Source organism: Cavia porcellus, unplaced genomic scaffold, assembly GCF_034190915.1.
Source record: "Cavia porcellus strain 051 isolate PalLab524CR breed Dunkin Hartley unplaced genomic scaffold, mCavPor4.1 scaffold_5, whole genome shotgun sequence".
NCBI classification, from domain to species: domain Eukaryota; kingdom Metazoa; phylum Chordata; class Mammalia; order Rodentia; family Caviidae; genus Cavia; species Cavia porcellus.
This window is the reverse complement of record NW_026947488.1, coordinates 91,932,242-91,949,810: the sequence shown is the minus strand read 5'-3', so window position 1 is coordinate 91,949,810 and position 17,569 is coordinate 91,932,242. Positions and strand designations below refer to the sequence as shown.

The 17,569-nt window shown below is 39.6% G+C and overlaps 2 pseudogenes; one reads left to right on the top strand and one right to left on the bottom strand.

The window, feature by feature from the left end:
* The window catches only part of LOC106027591 (olfactory receptor 5AP2-like), a 29,192-nt pseudogene extending 14,196 nt beyond the window's left edge, over nucleotides 1-14,996 (bottom strand).
* Nucleotides 8,127-9,046, top strand: LOC106027600 (olfactory receptor 5M10-like; annotated as a pseudogene).
* Nucleotides 14,997-17,569: the final 2,573 nt, after the last annotated feature.

The window sequence follows — 17,569 nt, the reverse complement described above, 5'->3', positions numbered from 1 at the left end:
TCTGTTAAAAGTAGACCACTCAGGGCTGGCTATGCCCTTGTTACCACAGAGGAATTGTTTCTTAGTGGTGCCTCTCCCTCAGAGTTGGTTTGCTCAGTGAGCCGAACTCTGGGCATTTTATTCAAGCCCTTCATTGGGAAAAGGGCAAAATGCAAATTCCAGATGTGTCTTTCCATTTATGTCATTGGAGGCTGTGTGAAGAGCAAGGCCTCCTAACAGCTAAAGGAAGACAAATAAAGAACAGAGATTAAATCCTGCAACTTCTGACTGCCACATGGAAGCTCAAAAAGGTAGCTGTCGTGCACTGCAAGGGACATCAGAAAGTGAAAGACAGCATCACCTTTGGGAGCCAGAAGGCAGATGAGGCTGCCGTGTTCACCGCAGAGAGCTCAACATGGGGAGACAGAGATTTGGTTCAAAATCTAGAGGCATAGCATGAGATTCCACCAAAGACTGCACTCAGCCTATATTGAGGTCCCCCCCATTACATAGAAGAAGAAAGGAAGTGGACACAAAGCAAGGAGTGACTGCAAACCCAAATGGTGCCTGGTCCATGCTAGATGATCAAGTGATCACGTAAAGCGAGCTAGCTTACTCCTGGGTGAAACATCATCATGACATCTTCCATAGGAGTGGGACTGCTACAATTGCATCCCAAAATTGACAGCAGTTTTGGCAACCATTGGTCAAGGATGCCAAACTGATGCAAAGACTGAGCCCTCCCTCCATGGGCTCACGGCTACCACCTGGAGTTCAGCATACAAGATCATTTTCTTTTGAGGACCTTCTGGTAGATCTTACTGAAATTAAGCCATGTAGAGGATACAAGTACTTATTGGTCTGTGGGTGCTATCAGCTCACACTGCAGGCTACTGCTCTCTGCTGATTCTGCCCCCACCTTTTGGCACCAATCTGAGCCAGAAGCTGTTGGCAGACTCTGCCTATTGCTGCCCTCTGTCACAGGTCTTTGTCAGCCACCAGTTTCTGGAGCTCTTTAGCGGTAACAGCCCTGACTGTTTATTGCTTTTTCTCATAAACTGACCTCTACACAGTAAGTAGATCTTTAGGACCTTGCAAATCCCACAAAATAAATTATGAACACATTTACAGGACCACTGGAGGGAGGCTTTATTTTAACATAAGCTTTTTTAGCAAGACAGTGGGATCAAGACAACAGACAAAGACTGCAGAGACTAATTCAGGCAGTGTGTGTGTGTTGGGGGGGGGTGTCATTTGTATAGCAGCTGCAGGCTTGTGATTGGTCAAAACATAGGCTTGTGACTGGTTCAAATTCAGACCTTCTGCCTCATCCAAGTGCAAGCCTGCCATTCCATCAAGAGCATGCTGAGTGTCCAGCATAGTCCAGCTGTCATGGTGGCAAGCAGCTGCATAGTTGATAGCTGACACCTTTCTACAAATAAGTGGCTGACACCTGGATCTTCAGAAGGCTGGCAGTGTCCTCACAGCTCACTGGTATTTCAGGAGGCTGAGACATGAATAATGGGCCTGAACCACTCCCTGATCTTTGCCGTGTGACCTAATTATTTTTTACTGGTTGCTGAGACAAAATACCTGATGCACCAAGTTGGTAAAGGAAAGGTTTATTTCTTACAGTGTTTGGAGGTTTTAGTTCATACTCAAGTTGGCTCTAAGGCTGGCTGGCATGGAAGGGCCACAATTCATGGCAGCTGCAAACACCAAGACAGAAACCAGCAAAAGAGGGAGACAGGCCTTCTTCCTGCCATTATATTACATTCTGGCCCCACCCTTGGGCCAGTGTAGCACTCACACCCCCAATCTAAGCCCTGGACAATGAACCAATCACAAATGCATAATGCAAATGCATGAAGCCTGGGGCCACCCACATAAACCATGACATTCCACCCCTGGCCCCCAGGACTCATGTACATCTTTTATACAAAATACATTTAGTCCATCTCAAAAAGTTGCCAAAGTCCTAACAGTTTCAGCATTTCTGAAAAGCCTAAGTCCCAAGTCTCTAAGATCTCTGGCAAACTCTTAACTATAACCCCCTGTACAAATGAAACAAGATTAAACATTTTTGAAATGCAAAGGTGCAGATAAAAATTACCACTAAAGTTACAAACAAGGGAATATGAAGCATTGGAAACAAAGCAAGTCCAACATCCAGCAGGAGAATATTAAGTCCTAGAGTCTTATGCTCAGCATCTGAAACAATGTGGTTGCACGCTCCAAAAGGCTTAGGTGATTCCACCCCCATAGCATTTACAGGGATTTTAGCTCCAGTGTCTTCTCTCTTAAACCATCTCCATGCGCTTTTTGCAGCTTTTCTTGATGATCTATGTTTCTGGCTTTTCCAAATTTTTGAGGTCTCCACTGCACATTTGGCTTCACCCTTACATCTTTATAAATTGCCCACTCAGGGGCACACTGCTTAGCCCCCCCCCCAGGCCCTTTGCAATCAAGGTGGAAGTCGTCTACCCTCAGAATTTGGGCATTTTCCTTGCACCTAAAATCAGCACCATGTGGATGCCATCAAGGTTTGCTGCCATCTGAAGCAGTAACCAGGCTTTCTTTTTTCTTTTGGCTATAAGGATCAATTTCCTGGATTGTTGGACTCTGTAAACCTGATTGTGAAGAAAACCTTTTCTATGTTGTCGCCATTCTGGAACTTCATGTGGCCTCCATCGCCATTTTGGAGCATGGTGCTCTGCAGCCCTTTCCTCTGAGCAAATTCTTTTACTTTTGCAGTTTTGAGGCTGCAAAGAGTGGTTACCTACTGCTTCCTGGGATGCCCTGGGGCCATCTTTCTTATCCCTCTGTTTTTCCTCAGCAATCAAAGTCTCAACCCTGTCTTTACAATCCACAGCTGGAATTTTCCTTCTGGCCATATTTACAGAGTTGTAAATTATCCTGCTGGGCTCTTTGCTCTTGATTTGCAACATAAAGCTGGTTAAAAGCCCCCAACAATAGCCATGCCACAACCTAAACATTCCACTGCCTTGATATTTCCTTTTCCAGATTAATCAGCCCATTGCCCTTAGTCTCAGTCTCAGGCAAAGTCTCTGGGCATGAGCAAAATGCAGGCAAACTTTCTGCCAACCCATAACACACATCATGTGGAGTCCAACAACCAACACAGTCCTTCTTCCCAGCAGAAACCTCCCAATCCTGGTTTTTACCATCAGGCTTTCTATCAGTGTTTTGGTCTCCTGAGCTCTGACTAGAATCTCCACTACAGAAAAGCCTAAGCTGCTCCAGCTCCATCCATCCAGGTGACATGTCCAAATGTTTCCAAACTCTGCCCACAAGCCATTTTCAAAGCCTCTCTAAAAACATGGTCAGGTATAGTCACAGCAATGACCCACTCTTGGTTAGTTACTTTTTGTCTTAGTTTTTTCTTAGTTACTTTTTACTGGTCACTGAGACAACATATTTGATGCACCAAGTTGGAAAAGGCTTATTTCTTACAGTTTTTGGAGGTTTTAGTCCATACTCAGTTGGCTCCAAGGCAGGCTGGCATGACGTGGCAGCAGTTCATGGTGGCTGTAAACACCAAGGCAGAAACCAGCCAAAGAGCGAGACATGCCTTCTTCTTGCCATTACATTACATCCTGGCTCCACCTCTTGACCAATATAGCACTCACACCCCCAATCTAAGCCCTAGACAATAAAGCAATCACAAATGCTTAATGCAAATGCATGAGGCCTGGGGGCCACCCACATAAACCACGAGACCATGTTTGCCTACTGCATCTTCAGTGTCGAGAGCCATGGGAGTCCAGCTGCACCTTCTCTTAGAGTGGACTGAGATGCAGTCACTAATCAGGAACAGAGGGGCAAAAGGTACCAGGAAGGGTGTGTTGGCAGGCATAGGAAAAGAAGGGCCTCCACCACAACAGATTAAAATTCAAGGTGGTATCCCATTATTCTGGTTGGAACAAAAGTGGTGCTTACCCCAATAGATCCATTCCTACATTCATCAGGATTCTCTGAAACACTACCAAAACTTTCCTCACAGTGAACCATATCCATCTCAGAGAGGAAAGTAGGGACACTGATAATGCCTCCAGACACTGCCTGTGCATGAGAACTAGTCCAGATAAGGATATAAAACATCACTTTCCCTAATGTGAATCAAGGAGAAAATATAGGCAGCTAAATTTCATATTTTTAGTTCGGTAAACATTAATGGGTTGCCATTGGTTTTTTGAAACTAATCTGACTTCAGTACACACTACTAACACACCCTAGATGGTGAGATGAGGCTCCGGCCCTGCTAATGTATCAGGATGTACACTAGAGTCAGTAGTTAGATTAGAAATCATGTTTTGCCATCATAGACTTCTGCAGTACAGTGGGACAGGGCTGCAGCAGACCCAACTTGATAACCCAGAGTAAACAGTGCTAGAGGTGTAGTTCTGCTTTGGTTCTCACGGTAATGGTTCTGCAGTGTCATTTAGTGAGTGCGTTCAGTATATCAGGCCTCATTGGTTTGCAGGTTCCTGGGGGCATTCCTTCTTTTTCTGGGTAGGATGTCTGAGGTCCTCAGTCTTCTTGTGTTGGATGCACACTTCTGTCTGCTTAATGCTGCTTCTTTGTCTCTGTAAGCTGACCTGTTACTGTTAATCTGGGTTGGTTTTTGTCTGGGAAAATATTAGCCCTGAAGTTTTTTTTTAAAGCATTCTAATTATTGTTGTTTTGTCTATTCTTATTTTCTTTCTCATGTTTCTGTCTGGTACTGCTATTTTTCTTAAAGTTACTAAGAGTAAGTCACATGTTTTGCTTTTTGTCTTTGGTTGCTGGAGCTCTCTTATTCTAGGGAGCGGGCAAAAATGTAACAAGACTAGATTCTTTTTTAAAAAAAATGTTTTTACACTAACCTGATAATGGTCCTACTAAACAGCGAGACAGAAAATATTCCAAAATACTTGCTGCAGAATGACTTTTTAGCTAATAGGATATTGTAAAGAAAAAAGGAAGAACATATTATAGTATACTTCAGTAAAATCTGAGAAAGCAAGAATGATTGCTAAAGAATGAATCCATGCATATAATCCCATCATTTAGCTAGATCTGTCTTGCAAGAAAAAGAAGTCCCAAGATATACCTTATTGTTGTACTCTAAGAAAATAGCTTCGTTATATGTGTATTATAGCAAACCTGCAAACGTGGCTTACTAAATGTGGTTTTTTTATCCTTTTTCCCTAACTGATATGTTAAGTGACCTAATTGATACATTGAGCAATACTCTCCTCTGTAAAGAATTGCAAGAATCTCACCTAATTGATATGTTAACCATTGTGTGCCTCTACAAACTACAGAAGTTGTGCTAAAACAAGCTAACAAGGGTTGTTAATCATTGTTAGGCGCCTCTATTCTCTGCTTAAGAGCTAAAGAAAACTAGAATGGCCCATTAATTTACACTTGTTTAAAGTAACCTGCTTGTGTGCAGAGAGATTTGCATATGAGTTTAACCCTTTACCTGACCTTGACACATAACAGCCGTTTTCTGTTCTGTATGGTGCCTTATTGCCTCCCTCTCCCCTCACCTATCTATCTAGGCCATAAAGAATTTGGGTTTCTGGTGACCTCTTCCTGACCCAGTGATGATCTGTCATAAAATGAGCCTGCCCCAAATTTTAAGAACTGTTTAGCTTCAAAGAAATTACTGAGAAATACTATGGCCCAAACCCCAATCGGTGTTTTCCTTTTGTTCTGTATGCATCAAATGAGTTAGATATCAGATCTTTGTAAAACTTAAGTTTCAGCTTCTTGTAACTCTTGACCTCTTCGCACCCACTAGCGAAAACGAGCTGTCCTGGGATAATTAACTGTCCACTTTCTTCTCCAAATATTGCTGCAGATGTGCCACTCCGAGATAATGTCAGTCTGTAGGATGGGAGTAATTTGAGAAACACCAGGAACTCCCGAGATTGTCAGAGCTAAGTGGACAGCAATACAGTTTCCAGACTCGGGTCAACAAGTTTGATGGCTCTGCAGGTTTCTTTGTTTCTCCCCCCCCCCTTTTCCTCCAGCCTCTTTCTAAAGTCCTCCCTTCAGTCTCTGGGACACAGTCTCCAAATTGGCTCCTGGAGACTTGTCACCAGGCCTGGAAATAAAGCCTTTGCTACCTAAATTTTCAGTCTCTTGTTTCCTTGGATTTTATACTGGGGCACGAGTTATAACACTTATATTGTGATTTTTATTAAGCCACTGCTGTGGCTGCAGTTTCTAGATTCCCCAGGCCCACAGAACTGGACTCAGACAGAAAGAACCCTGTTTCCAGCTGGGGCCTTCGCTGCAATGTCCACCTCTCCCTCATACCCAACATGGGGCCCTGTGGCACCTGATGTGGAGCACCCCCACTTCCTCCTGATTTAACAGATAGCTCCATTTTCCCAGTTTTCTCTCCTCTATCCAAGCCTTCTCCATCCCTGTGCTACTGCCCTCAGCACCACCTATTCTATCGATCCCCTCAGAGACAGGATTGAGACCAGGAAACCAACAGGCACCCCGCTTTCCATAAGGAAGCCTGCTGTTTACCAGGCTTGGAGTACCAAGCTGTTTACAAAAACATTAGCTCTGGAGATGGCAGACTCTGATGAGAATCTAGCTTCTCAAATCTTCGAATGAAGGTTGTCCTCTTGGGGAATAATGAGTATTTCAATTAGTTATTTAAAACGATTTTTAAAATCCTCAAGGGACTCTGTCAAAAATACATTATAACTATCCCCACTTTCTTTGTACAAATTATGGAGAGACAATATTTACAGGTATGTTATCATCAGAATTTGTTAATTAAAAATTAATTTTGTGTTATTTGTAGATTAAGACCTTAATAATATGGAAAATACTTTCACCTATTGCTTTTTTTCTATTTCAGGGATTTTATTGCTTGATTCTCCAAAACTCTATGATTATATGAAACTCTTATCATGAATATATAAGAATCAAATAATGAAGGTCTAGTTCTTCAGAATGTATTTTTGCATTCCTATGACACTTTCTTTACAGAACCAGGAAGGCAGGTCAGGCTGGTACAGAGACTGCATTTGCACATCTGTGTTTTTCTAAACAGTCTGTAAGTGGATTACTGACACTGAATAATTGAAACTAAAGCATCACAGGTATATGCCTTGCTTATAATTTGTTATCTTAGGAGTAGTTGTTCAGGTTACAAAATCCAGGGATAAAAATTGGTCAAACTATCAAACAATGACAGCACAAACTGTTCCTTTTGATGAACTAACAGAGATTAGCAGTATATTTATCTACCTTGTGTATATATACACATATACATATGATATTTTCTTCCTTTTCTCCTTTCCCTTATTCCAGTTGATCTTTCCTTTTGATTTGATTTGATATATTTTTAGTTGCCTATTAACAGATAAATTTCAGAACTGTGGTTGGCTGCAAAAGCAGTGAAGAGAGATAGCTTTTGGCCTTTAGTGGAGTTTGTCAGTGTTCATCTTTTGTTCCGTACCTAGAATAGTAGGATATCACAGTGGAAAGAAGCAAGGCAAGGAAAACCACCTGATTTATATGTAGAAATAATGTGAATGACTTACCAACCTGAAAGTCTTATTTACGTAACATTTGTGTTTCCCCCAAAAAATCTGGGGTGAAAATAGCAGATATATAGAGTACTAAAAAAAAGTCAGATATAAATTGGAGAATGTATGTGAAAATTAATTATATATTTGTCTTGGGGCTGGGGATTTAGCTCAGCGGCATAAGCACCTGCCTTGTAAAGCAGGCAGTCATGAGTTCGATCCCGGTACCGATAAAAAGTAAAAAGACAAAAAAAAAATATTATATATTTGTCTTATATGTAAGCATGCAAATATTTGGGTGGGGAGAATATTTTGTGTGCCTTTATTTGAGATAAAGACAAAACTGATGACAGATCACATGTGCTGGAATGAATTCTCTATAACTGAGATCAATGTCTTATAAGAAGGACTGATAAGACTAATTTAAAAAATGAGAAAAACTGATGGTTCTGTTGAAAATAGAAAAGTGTCTCATAGTTAAATAGACAAGCTACTAAACAAAAGATCAAATAGAATAAATGCAAATTCTAAAGATAAAGAACTTTTCACATCCTCTGTCCCTTTTGGATTTTAAGGGGTAAGAAAATGCCCCCCCACCACACCCTAGTGACAGATTTCATTCTCCTGGAACTCACAGATGACCCCCTGCTGGAGAAGGTGCTGTTTGTGGTATGCCTGCTTGTTTATGCTGGCAGGAAACTTGTGCATGATCCTGCTCATCAGGACCACTTCCCATCTCCCGACCCCCATGTACTTCTTCCTGGGCCACCTCTCCTTCATGGACATCTGCTGCTCTTCCAGTGTCACTCCAAACATGCTGCACAATCTCCTCTCCAAGCAGAAGATCATTTCCCTGGCAGGTTGCTTTAACGCAGTGCCTGCTCTTTAAGCCCTGGTCATCACCAAGTTCTACATGCTGGCGTCCATGACCCTGGATCACTACATGACCATTTGCAGACCCCTGAACTACAGTAGCAGGATGTGTGGCCATGTCTGTGTCTCACTAGTCATCTTCTCTTACCTGTTCGGCTTCTTAATGGCCTGTCTCAGGTGCTGCTGACTTTCCACCTGTCCTTCTGAAGCTGCCTAGAAATCCATCACTTCTATTGTGCAGACCCTCCACTCATCATGCTGGCCTGCTCTGACACCCATGTCAAAGAAATGGTGATGTTCGTTCTCACTGGCATCACTCTGTCAAGCTCCTTCTCCATCATTTTTCTGTCCACTTTCATTGTCTCAGCCATCCTGAAGATTACTCTGCTATAAGGCAGCACAAAGCCTTTTTTACTTGTGGTTCCCACCTGACCACGATGACCTCATTCTATGGAACCCTCTTCTGCATGTACTTAAGACCTCCATCAGAGACATCTGTGGGAAAGTCCAAAGTAATTGTAGTGTTGTATACTTTTTTGAGCCCAATGATGAACCCTTTGATCTACAGCTTAAGGAACAAGGATATGATCTAGGCCATGGAACAACTGGTCAAAGGGAAAGTTTTTCAATAAATTGCAATCTAGCCTGTGTTCCTTTGTCACCACCAAGCCTGTTCAGAGCACATCTTTACAAGGATGTCACATGTGCAACATTGACTTATTTGTCACCATGAATCCTCAGTGTCCATTTTCATTCATTTCTCCTTGAAATTAATGCCTTCAAAAGTAACTATTTTACTAAACATTGAAACATGATGCTATGCATCTTCTAATGCACAAGAATACCATATGATCTCAGTATAAGTAATTAGCTGCAGGTTTATGTCATACCTAATTTATTTTAGTAAGACCTTACCCATCTTCTTTTGTTAATATACTACACTGATTTTCAAAGCAAGTAACTGGTTTTATATTTTTCAAAATAATGACTTAAATTTTACTATAAAGTCTGCTATGGAGCAATTATTTTAATGTTTAATATGTCACAGACTGAACTGCCCAAATTATTTACATATATGACTTTCCTTCAGGTTTAAATTTCCTGTAACACTTTCTAGCACGGAAATTACAGTTTTCTTCAACAAAATTGTCAGTTTAAAAAGTACTGATTACTTGCCTGTGATTTGAAAATAAACTCAGGGTTAGGGATTTAGCTCAGCAGCATAAGCACTTGCCTGGCAAGCATGAGGTTGCAAGTTTGATCCCTGATACAAAAAAGAAGGATGAATGAAAATAAACTCATCACCTACTTTTGAGTGTCCAAAGTGTGACTGCACTCCATATGTGGTGTGGTACAGGTGTAGTTTTCGGTGGCATTAGCTCTGACTTCAGGCTAAGATCTTAAGAGTCACTGAGGTCTCTCTACTGACTTCTGCCCACCCACACCCTGTGCAGTGCTGTATAAAGGCGTGCATGTCTCCAGACCATTCTGCAGGAGGTTGCTCAGTGTTTGCTTCTGCTCCTAGGGATGTCTCTGAGTTATGATTTTCTATAAAAGCTATTTCTTGGCAGACAGCAATGCAGGCTTCATAATGAAATTAGTATTTCATTTCCTTGAACTCAGATATTTTGAGTCAACTAAATGACTGAATATTGAATCATACATAGTCTTTATTATACTCACTTAGATTTTCTATGTTTTATACTATTTTGCTTTTTATTTTTATAATTTTTTAATTTCTGTATTCATATAATATACCTTGACCATTTTTACTCACCGTCAAATTTCCATTTCCTCATAAATATTGTACTTGAATTTTAAGAACATTTGCTAAGGTAAAAAGCACTTAACTAATCTTTCTGTAATAAATACACATATTCATTCATGTTCTCCCTTTACTATAAAATTTTCAAGGTATTCTGCAGAAAGTACACTAGATTTTCAGATTTTATCTTTCTTTACTTATATTCTATTTCTTGTTATAACTTGGGCCCTGGTATAAAATCCAAGGAGGCAAGAGACCGAAAATTTAGTGGCAAAGGCTTTATTTCCAGGCCTGGCGACCAGTCTCCGGGAGCCAATTTGGAGACTGTTCCCCAGAAGCTGAAGGGAGGACTTTAAAAAGGGGCTGGAGGAAAGGGCGGGGGGAGAGAAACAAAGAAACCTGCAGAGCCATCAAACTTGTTGACCCGAGTCTGGAAACTGTATTGCTGTCCACTTAGCTCTGACAATCTAAGGAGTTCCTGGTGTTTTTTTTTTTTAAATTACTCCCATCCTGCAGACTGACATTATCTCAGAGTGGCATGTCTGCAGCAATATTTGGAGAAGAAAGTGGAGAGTTAATTATCTCAGGACAGCTTGTCTTCGCTAGTGAGTGCGAAGGGGTCACGAGTTATGAGACGCTGGAACTTAAGTTTTACAAAGACCTGATATCTAACTCATTTGATACATACAGAACAAAAGGAAAGCATCGATTGGGGTTTGGGCCATAGTATTACCCGGTAATTTCTTTAAGCTAAGCAGTTCTTAAAATTGGGGCAGGCTCATTTTACGACAGATCATCACCGGGTCGGGGGGAGGTCACCAGAAACCCAAATTCTTTATGGCCTAGATAGATAGGTGAGGGGAGAGGGAGGCAATAAGGCGCCATACAGAACAGAAAACGAGGGTAATGTGTCAAGGTCAGGGTAAAGGGTTAAACTCACACGCAAATCTCTCTGCACACAAGCAGGTTACTTTAAACAAATGTAAATTAATTGCCATTCTAGTTTTCCTTAGCTCTTTAGCGGAGAATAGAGGCGCCTAGCAGTGATTAACAACCCTTGTTAGCTTGTTTTAGCACAGCTTCTGTAGTTTGTAGAGGGCAACAATGGTTAACATATCAATTAGGTGAGATTCTTGCAATTTTTTACAGGGGAGAGTGTTGCTCAACATATCAATTAGGTCACTTAACATATCAGTTAGGGAAAAAGGATAAAACAAACACATTTAGTAAGCCCCTATACAGGTTTGCTATAATATAACGAAGCTATTTTCTTAGAGTACAACATTTCTTGCCTTTATTTGTGATTTAGTTTTCTTTGTAGAGTATGTCTTTCAGAGCAAGTCACCTTAGAAGTTCTTTAACAGTAAGTACAAATCAAAAATAATGGTGACACTCATTCACAATTAGAGCTCATGTTTATATCCTTATTTATCTTAAAGATTACTAATGAAATACTGAAGGTGTTATCATTCATACTTGTGGAGTCTCGGGTAAAAAGATAAAATGACTTCCCAGTCACCAGGAAATAAAGAAGAACAAAGGGAAATACTTCCGTTTTTAAATATATGTCTCTCCAAATTGCATTGGTCCTTAATCAACTCTTGAACAAACTATAGATGCTGGATGGAACCTGAGGGATAAAGAATCCATGAGGTGACAGCTATGGGTAATATTATAGTGACTTTAATGATGATGATATGTATCCTAGCAATAATAATTTATGTGCATTAGAAATAGAAGTTTTGTATTATTCTACATGAAATCAAGGAATTTTGATAAGTGGTAAACAAATTTAGTCTGAATTTTAGTGATATATGTTTCAGATTGCAAATCTGTGCATACTCAGTATTAAAAACCAAGAAAAGAATTGTATGTGATGATGAAATTTAATCTTACATACCATAGAAAGGTGACTGCTGCTATTTTTTGTATTTTTATATTTCTTCCTGGAAAATGTATATATGTTTTTATACTTCATAAGATTAAATTCACATAACGTGATACTCAATATGGATTCTACATTGATTTTTACCATGAAAGTTCAATGTATTTTTACACAGATTAAATATTCTAGTGAACATCATTTAATACAGATTTAGGTTTTGTTATTGATTTTAACTAAAAATTAATGCATAAAGATTGTAAAGTTTTGTTTTTCTAAAGCATAAGTAAGAGAAAAACTTAGTTGTAATCTTTATCTGGTTATCTGCCATAAAATTGGGATGTATTTTATGTCACTTTGTTTTTTTCACATTGTACTATATCATTACCCAAACTATCTTAATACTCTGAGGGTTGTCTCATATATTTTGCACATAGTCCTCTGACTTCTCATTTGGGGTACATCTCTCAGAGTGGAAATACTGAATTAAAGATTTTGAATATTTTTAATGTTATTGCAAAATTTTTCTATGACTAGTAGTTTTTCCAGGAAGTTCCTAATGATTTATGCTTTTGATTAGTACTATTTGAAAACAATAAAATTTAGAATATTTAATTAATGTTAGGAAATATAATTTATGCCTATTTTCTAGTTTTTGTTTCAACTGAAATTTTTGGGAAAGGATTTTCTTTCAATGAAACAGAGGACTTGAAACACATATTAAGTAATACAGGATACCTAACCTACAGATGATTGCTTTCTCTATTATTTCTAATGATTTTTCACATGATGATATTTATACTTTAATTTGAAATTTTTAACAGGCATTAAAGCATTATGATCAAGGGAGGAAAAGAGGACCATTGGGAGGCAAAGTAAGACTTGGAAAATACAAGCCAATCATTATGTATGTCACAAGAACCCATGCTTATAAATCTCATTGCAAAATAGAACAGGTTACAGAATTCACTAGTAAAATGATTTCTTTTTCACTTTTGTAAGTAACAACTCTAAAGCAAAAAATAAATTCTTTGATTTCCCCACAGCTTTTTGCATAACTTCTTTCCTAGGTTGTTTTGTGCAAGAATCCCTACAACAGATTAAATTTCTTCTAGAGCTCTAGTATCTCCTATTATTTTGTGATCTTTATGATCACTGTGGTCAGAAATCCTAGCATGATCTAGGACAAAAACAAGAAACACATTGAATGTCACCTTCAAAGTATTCCAATTGATACAGAAAGTCTGGGAATTGTGAGCATACTTTCCAATGACTGCGGTGGTTCTCTTATTACAACATTTCATATTCCTGAGAACTCAATAAGTGGAAGTGTTATTTGTAATAACTTCTGTGACACAACATTGAGTAGTGCTTTGCATGGATGAATTATTTATTACTCACTTCCAAAAATTTTGGTAGCTGAAAAATCACGTCTAATTTCCACGTTTCTCATAGCACCACTGGAAGGACTTATCTTGCCCAAGGTTGTCCACCGATTGAGAAAACCACACTTCTCATTGGAAACTGTGGAGTTATAAGTATAAAACACCTCTTCATGTCCATCTCAGCTCCAGAGCTACACCCAAGACCAAATTTAGCCCTGTTCCACAATTACTATTGCTCAACTTAATTCACTAGGCCTCGCTTAACCAAAGCTCAAGTGTTGCACATGAAAATGCTCTGCAGTAATCTTACCACATGAAAAGTCTGCTTCCATGTCTCTTTACCTTGAACCTAACCAAGAATACCATTAAATATTTTATGAAACATATTGTGATAAGAAAGACACGGAGTTTAAATTTGAATGCAATTCAGTGAAATCCAAATATGGCCATATTTTTATCACACACCTAGGTCATCCCCTGAGTTAACATATCAGAAGCATGCATGTGGATATATGTATGATGTGAGGGGAATAAGAAATGTATCACAATTTTTTAAATGACATAAGACATAGAAAGCACTTTAGTACTCAGAAATAAATATGAAAAATATTTTCTACAAAAATGAAGTCTGGTAATTCAACTTTAGAATAAGTATTTCTGTAAGAGCTTCTTAAGTGGCTCTTTAACATCCCTATTTTTCAAACTGTAGATGAGGGGATATAACATGGGAATCACTACCATATGAAACATAGACACAATCTTGTTGTGCTCCATTGAGTAGCTGGATGTAGGTCACAAATACATGAAGAGAACTGTCCCAAAGGAAATGGTGACAGGCATGAGGTGAGAGGCACATCTGGAAAAGGCTTTGTACCTCTCTTCTACTGAAAGAATTATCAGTATAGCAAGGAAAATACTCAAGAAGGAAAGAAGAATGATTCTAACACAGCTAACAACAATTAAAGTGGAGAATGCCATGATCACAACTCCGTTGATGTGGGTGTCAGAGCAAGAGAGTCTGAGCAGAGGTGGGGTGTCACAGTAGAAGTGGTTGATCCTATTAAAGTCACAGAAGGACTATCTGAAAGTCATACCTATATGCACAGCTGCATTTCCAAACCCTATCAGGAAGGAAGTAGCTACTAACATGACACAAATTCTCTCAGACATGACAACCTGGTACAACAGAAGGTTCAAGATGGCAGCATAGATCATAGGCCATCATGGCCAACAGGAAGCTCTCAGTTTCAAGAAACATGCCAAAAAAAATACAACTGGGAGGTACATTAATTCCAGGAAATGGCCTTGCTCTCCTTCACCAAGTTTGCCAGCATTTTAAGAGTGACAGAAGAAGAGTAAGAGGCCTCAAGGAAGGAGAGGCTGCTGAGAAAGAGGTACATAGGAGTAGGCAGATGGGGCTCCAGCCTGATGAGTGCTATCATCCCCAAGTTTCCCATCAGGATCACCATGTACATTGACAGAAACAGTGCAAAGAGGACACCTTGAAGGTCTGGATCATCAGAGAGACCTAATAGGATAAATTCAGTCATTTCTGTTTGGTTTCTGCCTTGGTCCTCTTTCATGTTTTGGGTCATTTTAACTGCAATGTGAGAGACATCAAGAATTGTATCTGGAGAGATGTACACTGGATAGAAAATTTTATGTTTCACTGACACCTTAAATTCTAACAGAAAGTTTGAGAACATAAAATTTGAGAATCTAGTAAAATTTTCTTGGACCTTATGTCAAAAAGTTTGTGGATAAATATTTGATCTGGTGGCTCCGTGGATCTTGGGCCTGCCTATACCAACTTCCCAACTTCCTGCCATGCTTGGCCAGCTCTGGGGATCTTGGGCCTACCTGTGCCCTCAATTCTGGAAACTGGGTGGCCAGAGCTGGGTGTCCCAGCACTATCCCATGCCCCAGGAGTTTAAGATCATTACTCCTACAGGCCAAGAAACTTCACAGCTTCCAGCGACATTCCACTGGCTCAATAGTTCTTGAGCCTGCCTGCACCAACTTCACAGCTTCCTGCCATTCAGGAATATAAGATTATAGGAATATAGGAATATAAGATTGATACTGATAAATGAAAAAGAAGGGGACAACATAAAGGATGTAAAGAGGATATTTAGAGAAGTAATAGCTGAAAATTTCCCAAACATGAGAATGGAAACTGACATCAGGATCAGTGAAACATATGGAATTTCAAATAGCCATAACCCAAATAATACACCCAGACATATAATAATCACCATCACAGAAATCCAACATAAGAAGAGAATATTAAAAGATGTCAGAGAAAAAAGAGAGATCACCTATAAAGGAAAACCTATCAGAATCACAGCAGACTTCTCAACACAAACAATAAAGGCAAGAAGAGCATGGAGTGAAGTATTTCAGATCCTATAGGAAAATGATTTCCAACCTAGAATGATATACCCTCCAAAACTGTCATTCAAAATGGATGGAGAAATAAGATGCTTCCATGATAAAGAACAGCTGAAGAACTTCATAATCATCAAGTCAAACCTGCAAAGAATACTGAAAGACAATTTAGATAGAGTTAGGAAAAAACCACTAAGCAAAGCAGATAATTAAACAGAATGGAAAGATAAAGATAAAACAGCAGCAAGATAACATATCAACAATAAACCAATATATAATGGCTATAACCATTAATGTAAATGGTCTCAATTCAACAATTAAAACAACAGACTGGCAGAATCAATCAAGAAACAACATCCAACTGTAGGTCAAAAGATGGTAAACAACACTTCATGCAACGGGATTCTCTGAAAAACCAAGGGTATGTATTCTGTTTGCAGACAATGTGAACTTCAAACCAAGAATGATCAGAAGAGATAAAAAAGGTCATTACATACTGGTTAGGGGAAAAATTTAAGAAGAAGAGATAAAAACCTTAAAAATATATGTACCAAATCGCAGAGCACCCAGTTATATAAAGCAAGTATTAATAGAAATGAAAAACCAAATTGGGAATAACAGTTATAACAGGAGACATTTAACACACCATTGACACCAAGATACAGATCAACCAGACAGAAAATCAATGAAGAAATAACAGAACCGGTTTCGGACTGCCGCGCCTAGCCATCAGTGTGCAGAGGAGGGGTTGGGCGGATCTGGGGCACGTGCATCGGCCTCCCTGTGTGTCTGGAGGACTGTGGATGTCTCGGCGGGTGGTGGAGCATCGCGGGTTCTGGAGGCCCTGCAGCCTGTGGTGAGTGCTCAGCACACTCTGCCCAGAGCCCAGACTGTTTGGGTCCGTCCAGGCTTCCAGGTGCAGTGAAGTGGAGAGGTGGGTTTGAGGCATCTACATCTGCCTCCATATCCCGGCTGCAATTGGAAAGCTGTGGAGCTTCCAAGAGGCAGGTGGGCTCACAGTGTCCCTGAGGCCCAGCTTGTCTGGAACTGTGGAGTTCTGAGCAGGCAGAGGAGGGCCATTGGTTCTACAGGCCCAGTGGCTTGGTGTAGCGTGGTACCAGAGTCTCAGTAGCTGCAAACATAGAAGGGGATTTTCAACAGATCCTGAGGAAGCTTTCAAATAACACTTGAAACACAGAAATATAGGAAAATGACAAAACGAAACACCAAATTACAACCTCAAACCTCCAGCCTATCTCAAGAAACCCTAGGAGCAATGTATATAGAAGAAAATATATGCCATTCACCTCAAATATCAAACACAATAGCTACTGAAATTGACAAGCCAACTCCAGGAAGCTTTAAAGAAATTCAGACTTGAAATAATCTCCCAGATAAAAGAAGAAATGATAAAAGAAATGAAAGAGATTCTGAATATATCTAAAGAAAACAGATAAAAAATTAGAGGAACTAAACAAAAAGATAGAATCCCTAGATGAGCAATATAAGAAACAAACAGAATACATAATGCAGATGCACAGAGATATACAGGAACTAAAAAACTCCACTGAGAGTTGTAAAAACTGCCTTAATGAAAGTGAAGATAGAATTTCAGACCTTGAAGACAGGATTGCAGCTAGTGAACAGGAAAGGATAGATCTTTTAAAAATAACAAGGAATCAGGAAACAACAATTCAACAACTGCAAGACGATGCAAAGAAGAATAACATAAGAA